This window comes from Cyanistes caeruleus, chromosome 5 (genome assembly GCF_971803275.1).
Source record: "Cyanistes caeruleus chromosome 5, bCyaCae1.hap1.1, whole genome shotgun sequence".
Lineage (NCBI taxonomy): Eukaryota > Metazoa > Chordata > Aves > Passeriformes > Paridae > Cyanistes > Cyanistes caeruleus.
In genome coordinates, this window is record NC_141705.1 from 75,649,170 (window position 1) to 75,668,782 (window position 19,613).

A 19,613-nucleotide genomic window follows, 5' to 3' on the forward strand; every position below is an offset into this window, starting at 1 on the left:
GAATCAGGAACATAAATATTTTTGTTAGTAAGAAAATACTGGAATAATAGAGATTGGGAAAACATAACTTGTTAATCAATGTCAGCAGAAACCTATTCTGTGGTTTTCATTTTATTATCTTAATCTGCCCTAGTAGGAATATTTGCCTGCCCATTTAAACACTATGCATGTTTTCTTTGCAATAGCAATCTGAAGAAATTGGACTGTAGCTTGCAATGATTCATGATCACATATAGTATTCAGATTGCATTCAGCTAAAAGTTATGGTTTCCATAATAAGGAAACAGTATGTTTAAATTTTAGTTTTGTGTATTATGATTCTGCTGCTGAAGCAAAACTGAAAACCGATGAATGGTGTCCATAAAATCTGTTACAGAACCAGAAATAGCACATTGCTATTTCCTGGCACCCCAAGGAACCACCTCCAACATCGTGTATGGAGCCTGAGCCACCAAAGCAGGACTCCATGGCCACTTTGAACAGGTTTGAAACAAAATCTCACCTATTTTTAACAAGCTTTATCTTAGAGATGATGGCTGAAATAAGTGTTCATAAACAGCAAGATGAAATAATATGTTTCAAATATCATATGATTTATACAAGGCCACAATCTCATCAACTTTATTTAAATGAAAATATCCTAATGCCACAATAGTTGTATATTCAAGGAAAGAACTGATTTGGCATCACCAGCATATAACATGGACTGCAAAGAAAAATGAGAAACAAAATGTCACAAGGAACAAGTTTTCTTTATGTATGTATGCACTGGGCTAGATGATCTGCTACTTGTAAATATCTAGTTTGCCATCACTTAGGAATGGCAGAACTTGGTGTTCAGATGAGGTTTTGCTGCTTGCTCAGAAAGACTTTTCAGAAAAGTCAACAGGATACAAAGAAATCCTGATAAGCAGGACCTTTCCCATAAATCCTTCAGTGTTCTGTATTTAGCAAAAGCTTATATATCCTAAAAAAAATGCTACCAGAGCATAACATAATTTGGAGAGTACTGCACAGTAGAATAGGATGCTTCCTTTGTCCATGCAGTGATAAGAGAAAAAAAGGCAGATTATTCCTTACAAATATTTTGCAGAGATATTTCCATAACTAAAGGCTACTTTTATTTCTGTCCCACACATCACATTTTCAGTATAAACCAAATTCCACCACTGATCTTCAGAGTATTTTTATCTCTGCCCTTGGCCTTTTTTTTACAGAAATACCTTTGGACACCTCTAGTTGTCTGCTGTCTGCTTATTTTTATTTGATGAGGACAGTGTGAACTGAGACTCTGGACCTGAATGTTACTTTCCCTTTGTCTAGCCAGCAATCAAATAATTATATTAGAAATGTATCTTTGATACTAAAACTAAACTATATCTGTGAAACAAAAAGTGATGCTGTTTCCCTGAGTTTTCTTCATCTTCAGCTTATCCTCTTCAGAGAGGGAGAAGGTAGTGAGCCAAACAGGTCTAGTCTCATTGCTTCAGATCTAGGAAAAATCTCATGGGATTTAGCGACTGTAAATTTTGCAGCAAGCAGTTACTACTTCATTGCCCTTTTAAAAAATATGGCATAGGGTCTCTCTAATCCTTGAGTTCCATTTGAAAAGTGTAAGTTGTACCCAGCATGCTTACTTACCCTTCTTAAGTCATTCAACTCCTTAATCCTTATAGGGTTGCAAATAAGAAATTAACTCCTTAATCTATAAAATTAGAAATAGGAAATGAAGAACAATGAAAAACAAGTATTTTAGCAGCCTAGATCTAGATCATAATTTTTATTTATTTTTTTAAATCTAGCAACCTAATGGGTTTATATTATAATCATATATTATACTCACAATAAGTGGTGTTTGCAGTCCTCAGCTTTCACTCTGTGTTTAATCAATCTCAAAAGCTGTTTAATACTTCTTATCCTCCTGCCATGAGCATTATGAAACTCATAGAACACAAGTGATAGTGTTCAGCTTTTTGCACTCTATGTCCTAGTTATCTGAAAGAAGCATGATTTAAAAATGTAAAGAAAAATTTTACTAGCTCTTGAAACCATTTTAACTTGCTTAATCTGTTGTTTTCTTTGCACTTGTGTATAAATTCCCTCTACTACTGCCTAACTTTATCAACACATTTGCAAGACATTCTGTGTTTTTGGGTTGGTTTTCTGTTGTCATTGAGGTTTCTTTCCCCCATGTCACTCACAGTCTAGAGGAACACCACCACATGCTAAAATTCACCAGCAGATTTGTTCCCTATATACTTAAGGTTTTGATGAGCATATGCATGGCAACTAAAGCATACTGGATCAGGTTGGTGGGGCTGATGATGCAAAATGAACTAATGCCTTCACCACAGCTCTCATTTAAGTTAAATTTTATTTCATGTGAAATATATACAGAGGCAATGTAATGTTTAGAAATCAGCATGAAAAGTATTTCAGGATGAGAATGGCTTCTGCGATTGGCTGCACAATCTAGCAGTTTTAAGACTGAGTTTCTCTAAGATGAAACAATGTCTTCTCAAAACAATAATTGCTAAAATTCTAATGGGTTTGTCTTACTACGACAATTTGTGAGAGCTGAAGAAAAAATTACTCATTGATTTTCAAACTTTCATGTGTATATGAGGGTCTTTTTATTTAGAGACTAAATTTTTATTCCTGAAATTAGAGAAAAGGCACAGAACAAGGAAGTTGAGTTGAAAAGCCAGTAGAATTCCATTTCTTGAGAAGAAATTAAGAATTCCTGAACAAAGCCATAATGCCTGTTCAAGAGATGTCTGTGGGACATCAGACCATCCCTAGCTTAGAGTGCATCACATTACAGAACAGCTCTTTCCATCTCTGTATTTCCCAGTTTACCTTTTGATCCTGAACTAGTCCCAGGCAATGCAGGACCTGGAAACCTCTGCTGATAAAACCTCCTATTTATCATGACACTTCCCCTGGATTGAGGAATGCTGCTGCATGCTGTGCTTGCCTGCTGTGCAATTGTTTTGCTTTGTTAAGCTTCAGAAGTTTTCTTACTGTCCCTGACCTTTACTTTTCACAGTTTCTCCTACAAGCACAGGTGAGTCTTTCAAGCATTTTATTCACCTCTTTCCTGCTAAGTTTGACTCAGTGAGCTAAAGCAGGTGAGTTCAGTCTTTCATTCTCATTTTTAAACCAAGAGTATGTAATGTATCCAGTTCCACTGTGTAGCAACCATGGTACAATGGCTGTACAATTTACATAAAGAAATATATGAAGTTGAGTCACGTGCGTAGAACAACTCAAAATAAAATTTTTAATTGGAATAAAAGCATAATAAATTCAGCTTTCTGCTTCAAAAATGCAAATATTTGGTGAGGCCTTCCTGCTGTGTGTTTCTAAGAAGCAGGCTCCCTTCAACTGTGATGAAAATCAAATCTAAAATAAGTCTTTGATATGCCATTCTTCTCAGAGAAGGACAGGCTGATGTCTTGAGAAATTTTGAGACTTCTTTTTTCACCACTAGAACTTCTATTTCTGTTTGCTTATAATTTGCTATCCAGCTATTGTATTCCTTCAAAACAAAGCACTTATGCTGTTTTATCTCCGCAATACCACAGAGGTTTTTAGCAAGCAGAATGGAAAACAAGTCAGATGAATTTATCCCAAGTGTGCTTATTCATGACAAATAAAGCTTTCTACAAGGTTTTTGTCACATTTTTAGAAATAGGCTTATGCCATCAATTTCTCTTATATAATATACAACAAACCACCCTGCATATAAAGCTGCAACAACGCATAGGAAAGACTGATAAAAGACAAATGCCTCATGATAATGAGAAACCTGAACATACTGTCTAATGGAGTTCAAAATTATATAAAAAATTGGTGTTTTAATATGCAAATTTCCTACCACCTACACATCTTTAATTGAAATTTCACTCAAGCTTTTATAAGTCATTATCATGTCATATCTGAAAAATGCTGAAATTAAATTAATCATTAAATTGACATTTCTTTACTTGAAAAATGCAGTTCTTGTGGTGATAAACTAATCACCACCATGTATCAACTGCCCTTAAACACATCACATTAATAATTCCATAAGGTCATTTATCTTTGCTTTTTACCCAACAATTCAATGTGTTTCTTTCATCAGTCTGTTCTGTTTTGGTTTGGTGTAATGTATACAGCATCTGACAGTTTGTGCCTTTGCCTGACTGCTTTGATTTTTGTCCTGTGTCCTGTGGCACAAGCTGGTTGTTGTTTTTTGGTTTTTTTAAACACACTGAGAAGACTGGTTCAGTTTTGTTTGCACCAGGTGCTGTGGCAGGCTGCAGTGGGCAGGAGTTATGTTCCCTGTTCTTCTCCTCCACTGCTGGCTGGTGCATGCCTTGAGGCTCTCTTTCAACTCAATCTACAGCTGTCAAAACCTGCAGAGCACAGTCCCACCAGCCGTTCTGCACTCTGACCTTTATTAGAAATATTTCCATCCATTTCAGTAATCTTTTACTGTTGTCAACTGCTTCTCGCTCCTAAGAATTCTCCTTCCTCCAAATGCAGACTGAACATTCAGCTTGAAATGTCCAAATCTAAATAAATTTATCTGAGTATGAGGACTATATTTATATATATTGTTAAGCTGATTTTTTAGTAGGTGGATATCAAGTCAACATCTCCCATATTTTAGAGGGGAGAATAAACTAGAGAAAATGCCTGATTTTCGCTTGCTTTACTATTTGACTACAGATTTTGCTTCTATAATCTTCTGGAAAGAACATGAATTTTGAGTAATATCATGCACATTTTCAAAATGATGAAGTAACTCACAGTATCTATGACTGACTTGGTCAGAGATGCAAAGGCATTATCCTTTTTCCCTCCTCTGTGGAAACTCTAAGGCTACAAGTAGCTTGAAGGAGGGAAAGGTGCTCTGGGCTGTCACTTCTGCAGTTCTGTGAAGTTTCAGCTGGCACAAACTCTGTAAGGAAGGGACTGGGGAAACCAGAGGAGGTAGACTGGGCAATTGGGGTAAATCAGCCCAGTACATTAGAGCTGCTTTAAAAGGACTGTGTCATCCCTATCTATTCAAGTTTCATTCTCAGCCTGAAATCTGTGGGCTCAGAACCAAACTATGCATATCAGCACCAACAGAGAGGTGAAGCTGGAGTCACTATCAGAAGAAAACATATATTATATCAGCTCTGTCCCTAAAAGTCAGCTTCACATGCAGCTAAACCCAGAGGAAAGAATAAGAAAGATAAGAGCAAAAAAAACAACAAGAAAACTTCAATGGAATTGCGTGACATTGCTCCTAATTTTGTTCCTTTTCTATTTTTTCTCAGTAACTGATTGGTCAGAAAAAAAACTTGATCAAAGCCAGCACATACTGGTCTCACTTAAAAGTGTTATTTAAAGATCTAACCCATTTGATAGCGATCACTTCAATAATGAATTAAATGAAATGTAGTCTGCACACAATTAAATTGGTCAACGCAGTAAGCAAAACTAACCTGCGATGTGAAACTTCAACTGCTACCCAAAATTCACACCAGCTGTTTTGTTTTGAGACTTTTCAGTGCCAAACTGAAAACTTTTTTTCAAATATATATTTGTAAATTGGAATACAATCCTTTTCATTAATGCCTTGTCAGGATGAACAATTATTAGCATTGACTGAGTAGAACATTTCCTTTACCCACTGGAGTACAGCTCTTTACAAAACTTCTAGATCAGCATAAAATGATGTGAAGAAAGTGTGAACCTTGCAGATTTATTTAACTGATGTTAAATGAAACTAAAGAAAGCACATATTTTACATTGCAGGCTGTTTTATCAGAAGCCTAATTATTTACATTTTAGTTTTGTGTGTCAAAGCATAATGTTTTTTACTTGCTAGTCCTTTCCCGTTTTTAGCATATGTCCTGATCATAGCAGATAATCTTACTTATATCCCTTTGAAAACATTGAAAATCTACTTCTATCTAATAGCAATTTATAGAGGAGCACACTCACTTTCCCAACTAAGCAAAAATACTTTACAATATTTGTAAGCAGCTTGGTTAGAGTTTTCAGCCAGAATTTTATGGCACATATTGAGTTTGTTGTATTTTTTATGAATGCCTAAAGAATTTTGTAAATGTTTGCAACAACCCCTAACAACCACATCAGGTTGCAGCAGGAACCAAAAAAGTTGGTTTGTTATTATTTAGAGTTGGGACTATGTCATCAGAGGTAACAGAGTTCTAAACATACTCCTAAATATCATTTTCCATAATTGAAGTATGCCTGTGGAAGGAAATCTTACAGCTGAACAGATGTGTTTGAAGTTTTAATACTGTTTAAAGTAGCACCCACTTTTGAGAAGTCCATTTATATACATACTAAAGAATAATTTTTTCAGTCATTGCCTGTTTTTGCAACATGTATCATGGTCAGAAAATTCATATTAGAAGATACGGCAGAGATAAGAGACATGGATAGGTTAGGTCAAACTAACAGTTATCAGTTCTTACTCAAATGCTTAAAACAAAACCAAAGACAGATCAAAAGGTTAACATTAATTATCATATTCATATTCAGACTAGTCTGTGAGAGCAAACTGATTCTTTATCAGTTTTGCCTAGACTTTTTCAGATTTCTTTTTAACTCTTTCAAGCCAAAACCTAAGTGCTACAACTTAAATTTTCAGGTATTACTAGTAGGTGTCACAGAAGTAAAAGTCGTCTGTTTAGCTAGACAATCATAGAGGCATAGAAGGAAAAAACTGTCACCTAGCACTCCAGCTGGAGAGAAAAGTCATTTACAAAGTAGATTAAGTATATAAGCAGAAGACAGGGTACCCTTTATTCACTAACTTTGTAAGTTTTTGAATGAATATTCTAACAGAACAACTGATAAATGGACCTCAAGTCAATTTTCCACTCTCCAAGAAGTTTCAGGTTTTCAGCAAAATGTAATTTTGTCATTTTTCTCTTATGCTGCAATATGAATGAGGAAAGGCAGCATCACAGGGGACCCACCGTTTCAAATGTGCACTCACTTGGTACAACTCAAGGGTAATGCTGTAAAAATCACTCACTCATTTCAAGTTAAAGGCTAAATAAAACAGATTTATGGGTGTGGGTGAAGAAAAGGATTGTCTTGTGTTGCCCTTATCCCAATAGGGATAGGTTAAAAAGGCTTCTGCACAATGGTATCAGCAATACTTTTCTCAATCACCCATTCCTACACATTTGTATTGGAGCCCTAATTTTATTTCACTTTGAAATAAAGCCAGAAAGATGCCAATTTGTAAATGATATAATGCGGTGTACTCACGAGGAAAAAATAATGACATAACAATCAGAATTAACATATTATCACATTTGACTGTTCTGTTTTCTCCCACATGCCAAGCCAGCAAATATCAGCCATTACAATCAAGTAAGGTTAACTCACGAGGTTGATCTTTAATTGTGCTGACCCAGCTGATGCTGATGAGATTTTAAACCTTGGAACTTTCTTGATTAGGTTGCAATGTTGAAGCCTGTTAGCATCACCAGGAATCTTCTGTCTAGACACAGAGACATGTTTTGGGGGTGTGAATGTGTTTTTATTCTTTCTCTTCTGTGCAGTCTGACCACGTTACTGTAGTACTGAAAGCAGCACCAGCCTATCCTTTATAAATAAATGCACCTCCTTTGAGATTCCAAGAAAAATCCAGTCACTATCAGAGAAGGACAAAAAATGCAGCAGGCTTAGAAATTCTTTAATGTGGGGGTGGTGAGTGATTGGAAGAGGTTGCCCAGAGAAATTGTCAATGCCCCATCCCTGGAACTGTCAAGGCCAGGTTGGATGGGGGTTTGAGCAACCTGTTCTAGAGAGAGGTGTCTCTGCCCATGAAGGGAGGTTGGAATTAGATGGTCTTTAAGGTCCCTTCCAACCCAATCCATTCTGTGATTCTGAGTGCCATTTTGGAGTGCCCTACTGCTGCTTTTGGAGTCAAAGATCTAGTTACTGACACAACGTTGTGTGTAGCTGCACTCAACAAGCCTCACTTCGGTTCTGACCAGCAACAGAATGTCACACTGCTCATCTGAGGGGTAATCAAATAATTTAAAATACAAAAACATATTCACAGATGAGCTAAGTAAAGCTCTTAATAGTGAGTGTTCTTAATAGTGAGATTATTTCACATCCCTCACACAGCCAAAAAACATGCTTCTCTATGTAATCTGAGTGCCAAATGTATTTTTCAAGTTATCTGTAAAATTCTGTGTTTTGCCTGTATATTTTCACCACTCTTAGATCAATCTATGCATACAACTATAGATTTAGAAATTAGTGGTGTTACAGTGATACAAAATTAACACAGATGGAAGTCATTGATCATATCAACTAATGGAGTTCTCCTGAAACACTGATATCAAACCAAGCCAGCTGATCATTTGCACACTACATACAGCCCATCCTGTCAGCAACAACAGCTTATGGGAGGAAAGGTTTCTTTAAATTACTTACCTTTTTTTCATTGCCATGATACAAATCAGTGCCCAACAAGTGGTATTGGAAATCACACTCTTCCTAGACTTAGAAGCAGACAGAAAGCATTTTTCTTATTAATAATTTGGTGTGGGGAAAAAAAGAAAATCTTGCTTATTCTGTGGTAATGTAGGATATATGAATAGCAATATGCACCCAAAAGAGATTAAACATTAGAAGACGCCAAGTTTTGTAGAATTTAAGTTTCTAAAACATAAATCTAAAAGACAAACAAAACATAAAAAAAAAACCTAGAACAAATAAAACCAAGCAAATCCATGTAAAAACTTTGAAATAACAAGTTTGAAGTAAAGAGTTTATGAAAGCAAAGAAGAAATGTTTGTTCATAGGGTATTTCTGCATAATATGCTCAGTCTTTCTGCATTTCATTTGGCTGAATAGGTGAGAAAGGAAAGAGGATCCCAGCCTGGATGAAATCAGACCTGCATAATGTAATCAAGGATAAAAAGGCATTATATGTTAGATATAATATAAAACAGGGAGAAGCTGAAAGGAGGAAAGATGAGTCAAATATAGAAAATGGACATAAACTGCACAAGAGGCTGAGGTAAGACTTTTCACCAAGTACATTAAAAACATTGTGAAGAAGACAGATCAGTGGGACTCAGAGAGATGGCAAAAATAATGTGCTGACAGCAAAGACATGAATGAAAGTAAATGCATTCCTTAATTTCATATTCACAACAGGCCAAGGTCATCAAGAGGTGTCATTTATAAAGGATGAAAAGTTTTTATTGGGAATGATATTACATCAGAGAATATTAAAGGAACCCCAATACAAACAATGACAAAAAATCTACAGGGTGTCAATAGAAAACAAATCGTATTTAAATGGCCTCCCATATTTAATTTATTCAGAGACTTTTCAGTAATACACAGAAATTGAAGGAAATCACCTTGAAAATCCAGTCTCAATATAAATAAATGAAAGTGTACATTTAAATTAACATTTTTCTCGAAGAAATCAAGTGAAAAAGGCTGCCATAGTGACCACTAAGATCTCAGGTCTTGTTACCTTGTTTTCTAAACAGAGGATTGTTATTCTTTGTAATGTATGTATCCATACTTTCCCAGGTTTTATGAACAATGCCTTAAAAATAAATATATACTCATTTAGGATTAATATAGAGAGTGATGAAGCACTAAAATACTATTGTATCTGGAGTGAAAAAACACTACCCATCAAATCAGGTCAAGATTCCAGCGCTACAGGAGCAGTCCATCTGCCCTCTGCTGTGATCATTCACACAGAAATCCCAGTGTTGAACAACACAGCACCAAATAAATCATGACAACTGCAAAGGGAAAGCTACCCAGTGCTTTTCCCTGATTTGAATCAGGAGCCTCATCCTCTAAAATACACAATTAGTGTCAATATCCTTAAACACCCAGAGATTGTTTTTTATTGTTTTCTGAGGTAATGCCTATTGTGCCTATATTGTTTTTTTTAAATACACAGTCACAGCCAGCAGGAGCTACAACTCTCAACTAAATAACTGTATAATGGATTACAGCTTCTCTTCTAACACTAAAACAATTCAGAACATAAGCCTGGCAGTTATGTGGGTTGCAGAATTTACCAGAGAGGCTGCTGGCCCTAGGCACACATTCCAGTGAAAAGCCCCGAAATCAGTGAAGGACCAAGCATATGCTTAATTATACTTAAGTGTGTGCTTAAGCATTTCTTAAATTGGCATTGTAAGTAAGATTAAATTTTCTAGGATAACAGTCTGACACTAATTGTAATCAATGCAAATTTATTTTCTCTGATATTTATTCACAGAGCAATCCTGATTTCAATTGAATTGCATCTATTGCTCTCATAACACAACTCAGATTTTTTCTGTCTCTGGGTTGAAATCAGCAGTTAGTGTTTGTGAGCATTTCTGGATTTCTTACATCTCACAGAATTGTTTTGTTCAGCTGCAAAACAAAAAATTTTAAAACATTACGCTGGTCATATGGTATGAATACTTAGCAAAAATATTTATCTAAAAGTAAAGACAAAAGTACAATTTTGCCAAAACTAAACCAATCAAGAGGTTTTAAGTGGAAGTCTCTATGCTGTATCTGTGGTATAGATAGTTGAACCTGTCTCCATTCTCTGCTGCCTGGCTAGCTTAGCTGAAATAATTTTAGTGCACAGAGGCAGATGTTGAAAAGCAATTTTTTCTTCTCTCTGGCTTGGTACTAGAGACAATTCAAAAGCCAGGGATCAGTAAGTGACTTCTTTTCCTGCTCTGAACAGTTGAGTTACAATGCCTCCCTGCTCAGCCTCACCAGTTTGAGGGCTTATCTCTTGCATGAGTTAAAGGCCACACTAGGGAGTTGAAAATGGGGGGAACTGAGCTCCCTTGAGAGAACAATTATTGTCTATCATGCACCATAGGAGAGCTGCTTGCACACTCCCCTACCATGCTAATTTTAGAAGAGAGGGAATTTGCATTTCCCAGCATCATCTTTAATAGCTTCCTAAATGTGGAGTGCCAAGTAGTTTTGCCTGCAACAGCTTGCAGTTAGTTGAACATAGAAAATTTAGAATTATTTCCTGCATGAGAAACGAAAGAGCCTGTATGTGTCTGTGTGTGTGTAATTAGTCCAACTCTTTGATTTACAACCCACCTTTGGAAACACATCCAGTCTTTAACTTACAGACTTGATATAATAAAATTAATCGAGGCACTTCACCATATCTTCAAACATACTTTCAACAGCTGCAGTACTTTAAGTTAAAAATACACATTTAATTCTTATTTTAATTTACATAATTTCAACTGCAAGCTAGATCTTGCATTATTTTTTACTCTATCATGAAGAATTGCTTGTTGCTGGATAGCTCATCCTCAAAAACATACTTATAATGAGTATTCAAAATGTTTCTATACCCTTATTTCAGTAACTTAGATTTTCTTACTAATACAAAACTCTTCTTTTCCTGAAAATCTCATCCTTGTATCTTTTTTTTAAAAATTTTACTTGATTTCTGCAAAATTCTTTTAAAGTTCTGGGCTGCAAAGAGAATCTGAAAATGGTAGTCTAGCACTACACTCAATAATATCAAATAGCAAGCTCAGAATTCCTATTCTGAGCCTATTTCATGTTTCACACTTTTAGCTTCCAGGCTTTAGCGAAGTTCACATTCATTTGGCTAAGACAGGCTTTAAAATCCAAATCCATACATTAAGTCTAAAAGTGAGACTTACAGATGGCTCAAAAATTTAAAATTTTAATCTCCATACAGCTACATTAGCCTAGAAAGATAAAAAAAGTTCAGAGGCCTATCAGCTTTCAAAACTCATATTCCTTATGATTACTGAAACTCTGTTGGAGAGGACAAATAGTGGCTTGTGTCTCGGCACAGCTGAGTAACTCGATGTTTATTTCATGCTTACCTCCCAGCACAGTCAAAAGAACAAACTCTATAAACATCCTGAAATGCAGCAGAATTCTGACTCCTTGCAAACATGGCTGAAAGGTACGACATTCCCTTTTTTAATTTATATTTCAGTTAACCCACCTAAGATGGGAGACATTGGGACTTAATCCTCCCTCTTTGATGGAAATATTCGAATGCACCTCTAGAATCACTCAGAAATGGGTGTGTACTTCTACTCTATAGCTGGTTAACCTCTAAGTATATACATAAATATATATATAAATAGATACAGATATGAATTATAGGGGGTCTGAAGGACTGCTCTATAAACACCTCTGGGAAATGCTTCATTTTGTAACTGTGGCTTTCCCTTCTTTTGAATCAGAAAGTGAATATAATTCTCACCTTGTTTTTAATTTCTTGAACTAGGAAGAGACACCCAAGACAGCTTTCAGCCGTATTTTCTAATTTAGAGATGCATGCCTGTGTTCACTTTCTCTAGACCAATGAATCTGCCATTATCCCATGCTGTTGCCTCCCAGAAACCTGCAGAGGACATTCTCCCCGAATCATTGAACAATTCCTCTAAACCTCCAGCAGCTGGAATGATTTAAAACAAACTTTTTGCACAGGAGTAATGCATAACTTGCATTCAACTCTTCTGTCCCTATTTTAACACAGCTTCTAATGGGAACCATGAATTTCAGGTTCGCTCAGCTTCAGCTCTGCAAGGACATTCCCTTTCTTAGACAACATCGTCATACATATTACAAAAACACTTCATGTTTTGGAACATATTATTTAACTTTTCTATGGCAATGATCTTTAAATTAGTCTGATAATTTATTTAAAATTCCATTTTTTTTTTTCCCAGTCTGGTTGTCACTTACATGCTAGAACTACGTGTCTGTGAAAACCCAACAAAACATCCCTGCTGATGTACCCATTTTCCCAGTATCTTGAGATATATTTTGTTTCCAGAAACTCACAAAGTTTAGCCATATATATTAGCCCCACCAATTTGCATTACTCCAAATTTAATGCAGAACATTTAAAACCAGTATTGATTCTACCAGGTGACAGTCACTGTCATTTATTTGCTACTACTCCATAATGTGGATAGGATCAGATTTCTCTTAAGTTCTTCCATACAAAGCTACTCATTAAAACTGTTACAGTTACATGAAAATAAAACATTATTCTCACTTCTAAGAGATATTTCTTCAGCATTAGGGACATCAGAAGGGGTAGTGTTGGACAAGAGGAGGATCAGTCTCCAGAAATAACAATTGAACACCTTTCACAAGCACTAAATTCAGTTGAATAAAAGCTAAAAAGAAGAAAATAGACTAACTTGAATTGCAAATGTAATCACTGATGCCAGACACTAACCTTAAAGCTTTCAAGGTGAAATGCACCCATCCCTGCACCATGCTGAGGACTCAGTGCAGTGCCCTGAGTAGGCATTGTGAGAATGGAAGTCATTGACCCCAGCTGTGCACACGATAAAGACTTCCCTCAAAGCCCTTCTCACTCCAATTCTACTCATAAACTGGGAAAAGCTGCATTTTTCTCCTTCCTCCTATGTGGTCAGAAACACAGGATCCTCATCATAGTGCAAATGGAGGAACTGTCTCTCCCTCCTTCCATGAGGATAACTCAGTCATACAGCCAGCTTGGCTGAGTGGCATGAAAAGCCAGAAGTCAAAGCCCTCATATCAGGTTTGCATCTTACCCTGTGGAAGATACAGTGTGCTCTAAAGAATAAACACATTGGCTCTTCAATCATTCAGAAATGGAGAACAAAGCTATTTCACTTCCAGCCTATGAAGCCACTTGTTTCAAGTAATGAACCCCAACAGCCTCTCTCTTGTTTTTCCTTTTTTTCTCAGTTTTACTCATGGTATCTACTTAAGTGGCTCAAGCTGACTGCAGTGCAGCTAAGGATCAAACACTTAAACTTTACTTTCAAGCATCAGACATGCTTATTAATATGCACCAGATAATTTCCTACTTTGCTGATAAAAGTTCTCTCAAAAAGACATTTCTTTGGTGAAAAAAAAAAAAAAAAAAAGAATAATCCATATAGAGCAAATGAGCAAGCCAATATAAATTATTTGAAGGCAGTCATATGCAACAATGACCTTGAAAACCAAGAGACTAAGCACTCAACATTCAAATATTTTAATCCTGCTCTTTCTACAGCCAGCATTTAGTGGCTGCTGCTGATCTATGACATATGAAATAAGGCTGGATCAGCAATCCTTACTATGCAGGCAGGTGTATGTGAGTGCACCTCCCAGGAAACCACAGCTTTTTACAGAAGATGCAAGGTTCTGAATAGGAGTGGAGAATGTCCTCTGAACATAAGTAATGTTCTTTCCCAAACTGAGGCTATAAGACTGAAATATTTGGTAAATAAGGCACTCTCAAACAAAAATGTGGAACTATTCAGAGGTTAATACCATGTCCAATTCAAATACCTTTCCAGCTGTACATTTTCCATCCCCCAAAAAAACAGTTACTCTCTGAACCATGATAACAGACTTGATATGTGAAAGCAGATTTCCTGCACTACATATGCAGAATTCAGGCTGATCAGGTGATAAAAGTATTTTAGGGCACTTCTGCATATATAGGTTCAGAATAAATGTTCTGGGTTTAAGGAAATCTCTGATTAATATCCAACTGTATGAAACACAGACTTGTCTCTCTCAAAGGTAACAAAAAATTTCACTTGTCAGTGACTAGAAAATAGCCAAATGTACCAAATAAGTAAGAAATAATGTCTTTTATTTTTGCTTCCTACTTTTTATTAAGCACCACACAGTAAAACATCAGAAATGGGTAATGGAGGAGTTGATGAGCCAGAGAACCATGGGGATTAAATGCCATGAAAAGGAAGAACACATAAAACATCAGAACCATACCATGTCACACACGTATTTGCAAACCTTGTCTCTTACTTTTGGTAAATCTTAAACCTATGCAAAGCTAGATAACCCTTCCCCTTTTGCCAAAGTGTATGTGTTACATAGCCACAGCAATAGCCCCTTTGCTGAAGAGATTATTTTGTAACATTAATTTTAAAAATATATTTAGTAAAGCAACTTCGAGGAGAAACATGTAAAGCTACAAACAAAAAAGAAAGAAACTAAGGATGTTTGGACATCATTTGCTTAATTCCATATGTTGTGTTATGACATTTATGTGAAGTGTGCAGATATTAAAATTATGTAGGACACTTAAAAGTATGTCTTGGTTGAAAACTGAAGGTGAAAATGGGGATTTACTCAGAGCTGTTGCTCCATTTTTTAGAATGGCTTTTCTTATCTGAAATAGTACAGCAGATTACTATGGCAGAAAGTACAAAGTAGTAATTCTAAATACCTTATTAATAATAACAAATGGGTAAGAGAAATTGTCTTTATATGATTATGTGATGTGTTTGATATGTCATGAAAGAAACATTGTACCTAACTGTTTTTTCATTTATAAATAGGTTCTATATTTGAAGAGGAGGAAAACAGATCTTCTCTTAATATGTGATTATGAATAAAATTACCTCAAGGGGAAAAAGGGGTTTAGTAACTAGGAGGCTAAACATAATGCACGAGCAAGAGTGCCACAGGAAGCTGGAAGGGAGGTTAAAGGGAATATCTTTGTTCTCCAAAGGATCTGTCAAGTTTGGATATAGGTGCAGCAGAGAATCAGGAGGAAAAAAACTTGGGAATAAAGAAAGAAGAGTTGGCTGTGCTGAAAACGACTTACAGGTCGTGGAGGCCCCAACTTGACTAGGAAGGAGGTACAGATCACTTAAGCCAAACTTAACCTGAGGAAATGAAACCAGTGAATAAAGACAGGCAAAGATAAAGTGTGAGGAAAAGAACTTCAGAGAGCAGATTGAGTTCAGCTTAAATACGAAAGGGAGAAATGTGGATATAGATAGAGTTAACTGGAATAAAGGAAAATGCTGTTGTTATTAAAGGTTGGTGTTTAATTCTTTATGTGTGAAACAAGAGCAAAAAAGCAGACATTTACAACAAAACAGGAGAGCAAAAGAGAGCAAAATTAATGGGACCAGAGAACATGGAGCATGAGAGAAATTTAAATTACTGAGTAAAAGCAACAAAATAAAGGAGAATATACAAAAATCTTCAGTATTTTCACCAACAAAAAAGCCTAGAGCTCTAAGAAGGAGGAAGTTCATATCAGATTTTTCATGTAAAATTATTGGCATTCACTTTCAAAGCTTTGGCATCAAAAATAGATAAAAATTATATATATAAGTCTGTTATAGCAATATAAATTGCTACAAAAATGACTGCCAGCAAGTAAAATTAACAGCATCACCTGAACTGAAGAATAAATTATATAATGAAGTGTTTGAGAATTCTTTTTAGGTAGAACTCTTCCATGGGAAGAGAAGTGTTACATAATCTTTACAGAAAAAAACTGGCATAATTCCCTCTACCTGTATTTGCAGACAAATGTTCTTCTATTCTGCTACACCACCAAGAATTTTACCATTTTTAATGTTTTTATTGTTTACATTTCTTTATTTAAGCATCCAGTGACCTTAATTTCCGTTGTCCTTTAGAAATGGCATGCTCCAAATTAGTACTCCCACCAAAACCACGTGCTGTTTCCCCTTCCTCCTCCAGCTGGAGGCACAAAAGGCAAAGATCATGAGCTGAGAGAAGAACAAATCTCAGCAATGAGAAACAGCAATCAGATAAGAAAATTATTTGCAACATCACCAATACATAGGACAGAGCATCTAAGAAAAGAAATAATCATTATGGAAAGAACCACCCTTCTTCCCTGCCCCAATAATCAGCAATACTGGGCAGCCTCCTCCACCACACTTTCTTGATCAGAAGGAGCCTCTCCTCCCTGCAGAAGAGTCCTTTTCCACACCCTCAGAAACTGATGTGGCATGGTACAGAACATGTCCTAGCCTTGCCCTCTCTCAGTTACCCCATCCTGGCCAGAACCAGGACACTTGGAGACAGTCCACAGTGTACTGTAAAAATGGACAAAGTCCAAGCATATCAGCATAACTCACATCATCCTCCTCCAGACTGTTTGCTTAAATTGCATCAACAATTTATAGTGTCATTTCCATCTACAGCTGAGACTGTGAAACAGAAACATCAACAAAAGTTGTGCTGAACTTGCAATGAAATTTTTACATTTGATTTGACTTTATTTTGTCACAAAAATGTTTCAGATGTTTCAGACTTTGAAATTTTTTCCTGATAAATGAGAAGTTATTCACAAAAGATTCCCAGTGAAGTCAACAAAGACTAGTGATAAATGGTTCGTTCTAGGTCCGGAAATCAGTCCCTCATGGATCCATCTTAGCAAGTATTCTGTGTAATAGCTTTATCAATAAACTGAAGAAGAGGCAAACTGCACTCTCTCTGTCAGATCCCTTACTAAGAATTCAGCACTGATAAGGTACAGCCATGTAACCTCCTGAAAAAGAATGGTAAGAAAAAAAGCCTCAAGAAGACTCACAGATTCCCACTACACTCTTCACAGAAGGAGAGAAATTAAATGAAAAATTCTGGCATAAAGCTTAAAATGTCAGATATATATTTGTCTTTCTCTAAGTAGTAAAATACTTCTATAAAAACTTGAGAAATTATAAGCTTGTTAAACTGATAAAAAGTCACAATATCAGCAGAGTTTATCACAGGATATGTCATGGTAGAAAAAATTAGGGAAAGAGAGACTAGAATAGTCATGCATTCAAATGTCTTCTGAGATATTGTATCAAGTGCAAATACCATATGATTGTATGTACTGAGGAACTTGCTCTCAAGATTAACAAAAAGGTCTCAGACAGATAAAGAGCTCTACAGTACAGCGTGGTTCAGTAGTGTTAAAAAGATTATCAGGATGAATTAACTCAGCAATTAGACTGCAAAAGAAAATACTCAGGCGCTTCACATATTCACTGAACCCTAGGTTCAAAGAACATGACAGCCTATCAGTCTGAAATTCTGTCATCTATAGCTTTTCTGTCACCAGTGCATGGCACACACTTGCAATTTGTTATAAATACCAACAAAACACCAAAGTAACTGTTTTAGGATTATTTGAAAAAAAAAAAAAACAACATCTCTTTGAGTCTAGATACTCTTTAGAACAAAAGCTATGTCAGAAATTGGTACATGTACTAACAAGAGCAACAGGAATCAGTCATCCTCAGAGAGATTATAGTACACAGCAAGAGTAGAAAACAGAATGACAAAAAGCCTAATGAAACAAGAGCACAATCTGCAAAATTTCATGCAAAATGTCAATCAGCATACACTGAACAACATACTTTGGCCACATCTTCAAAAGAGGAAGCATCAAGTTTGATTGGGAAAAAAAATGTATCAGAGTCTACCGAGATCTACAGGAATGAAAGAACGCTCATGAGGAAGACTGGAGCATGACAACTGATACTGCAGGCACTATAATAAGGCATACCTCAACTAATGTACCATCTCTCTAGGTGATACAGAAATTACAAAATTCCCACCTGGATTTTCATGCTGATGAGCACTTGAAATTGGAGTCTGATACAAAGGAGATAAATTATTTGATGAAGATTGTAAAGGAAGAACACAGAAGAAGAAATATGGAACCCAAGCTTTGGCCCATATACTCAGGAGTTGGTTTCTTCCTTTTGGCCATGCTCAAACTGAGAAGTGTCAACATACACCATAGATAGAAATTCAACAAAATTAAATTACACAAGTGGCCAAGAGGCCATAATTTGGCCAAAAATCAAAAATTCCTTTGTTGTAGAGAAGCAAGGAGGAGCTTGGATACACAAATTGCAGATAACACAAATAAAAGTTGTAACTGAGAAGGAGTGGTATGTTCCACTGGTGTGTTCAGGAACAGCCTCATTATGTGATCCTGTCTTCTCTTCTTAAAATAATTGCGTCTCAGACCCAGTGAATTCTTGTCACTGTCTTGCACATGAAAATACCTCACAAGCAGGTAGCTCTTACTGACCTCTTATACTGCTTTCCACTTCATGAGCTCTCCATTAGCTACACAATAAAATAGGCTTTTAAGACGCAGAGTGTAAAGCTTCAGTTGCACTAGATAATCTCAAATTTTTTATTTTTTTCCCTACGAATTACTTAATGACCAGAGAAAGAATTTTTCAAATGCTATAAAGGTAAAGATTTGCTTACAAGTAATCCTTTCCCTGAATAACAGAACCCTCATGTGATTTTTCTTTCAATATAACTACAACGTGCACATGTTACTGAACCAGTAATATTTATCAACACCTATTTTGTACTAGGTGATGAAGAGCATCAGAAATTGTCATCTATCTCTAAACATCTCAAAGTCACATTTGTTCAGATATTAAAGGCCTGTTCATCTGTATGCAAAGTTCAGGCTGATTGCCAAAATCATAAATACAGAGGTGCAATTTGTAAGTATGAATATTCATATACAAAACAATGCTACCAGACAAATATTCCTGACACTGCATGTTGTAGGGAACTTTGGCTAAGGATGCCAGATTTGGCTCCTTTCTGATCTCAAGGAGCAGAGAAGCTCCCTCATGTGTAAGCAGGAGTATAAACATGCTCTACAATCCTTAAATCTGTGAATTTGGAAGAAAAAATAAAAAAATCACATCTTTGCATTCTGAAAATAAATAGAATATACCAACCTGCAGAAGCTCTAAAACATCTAGACTGTA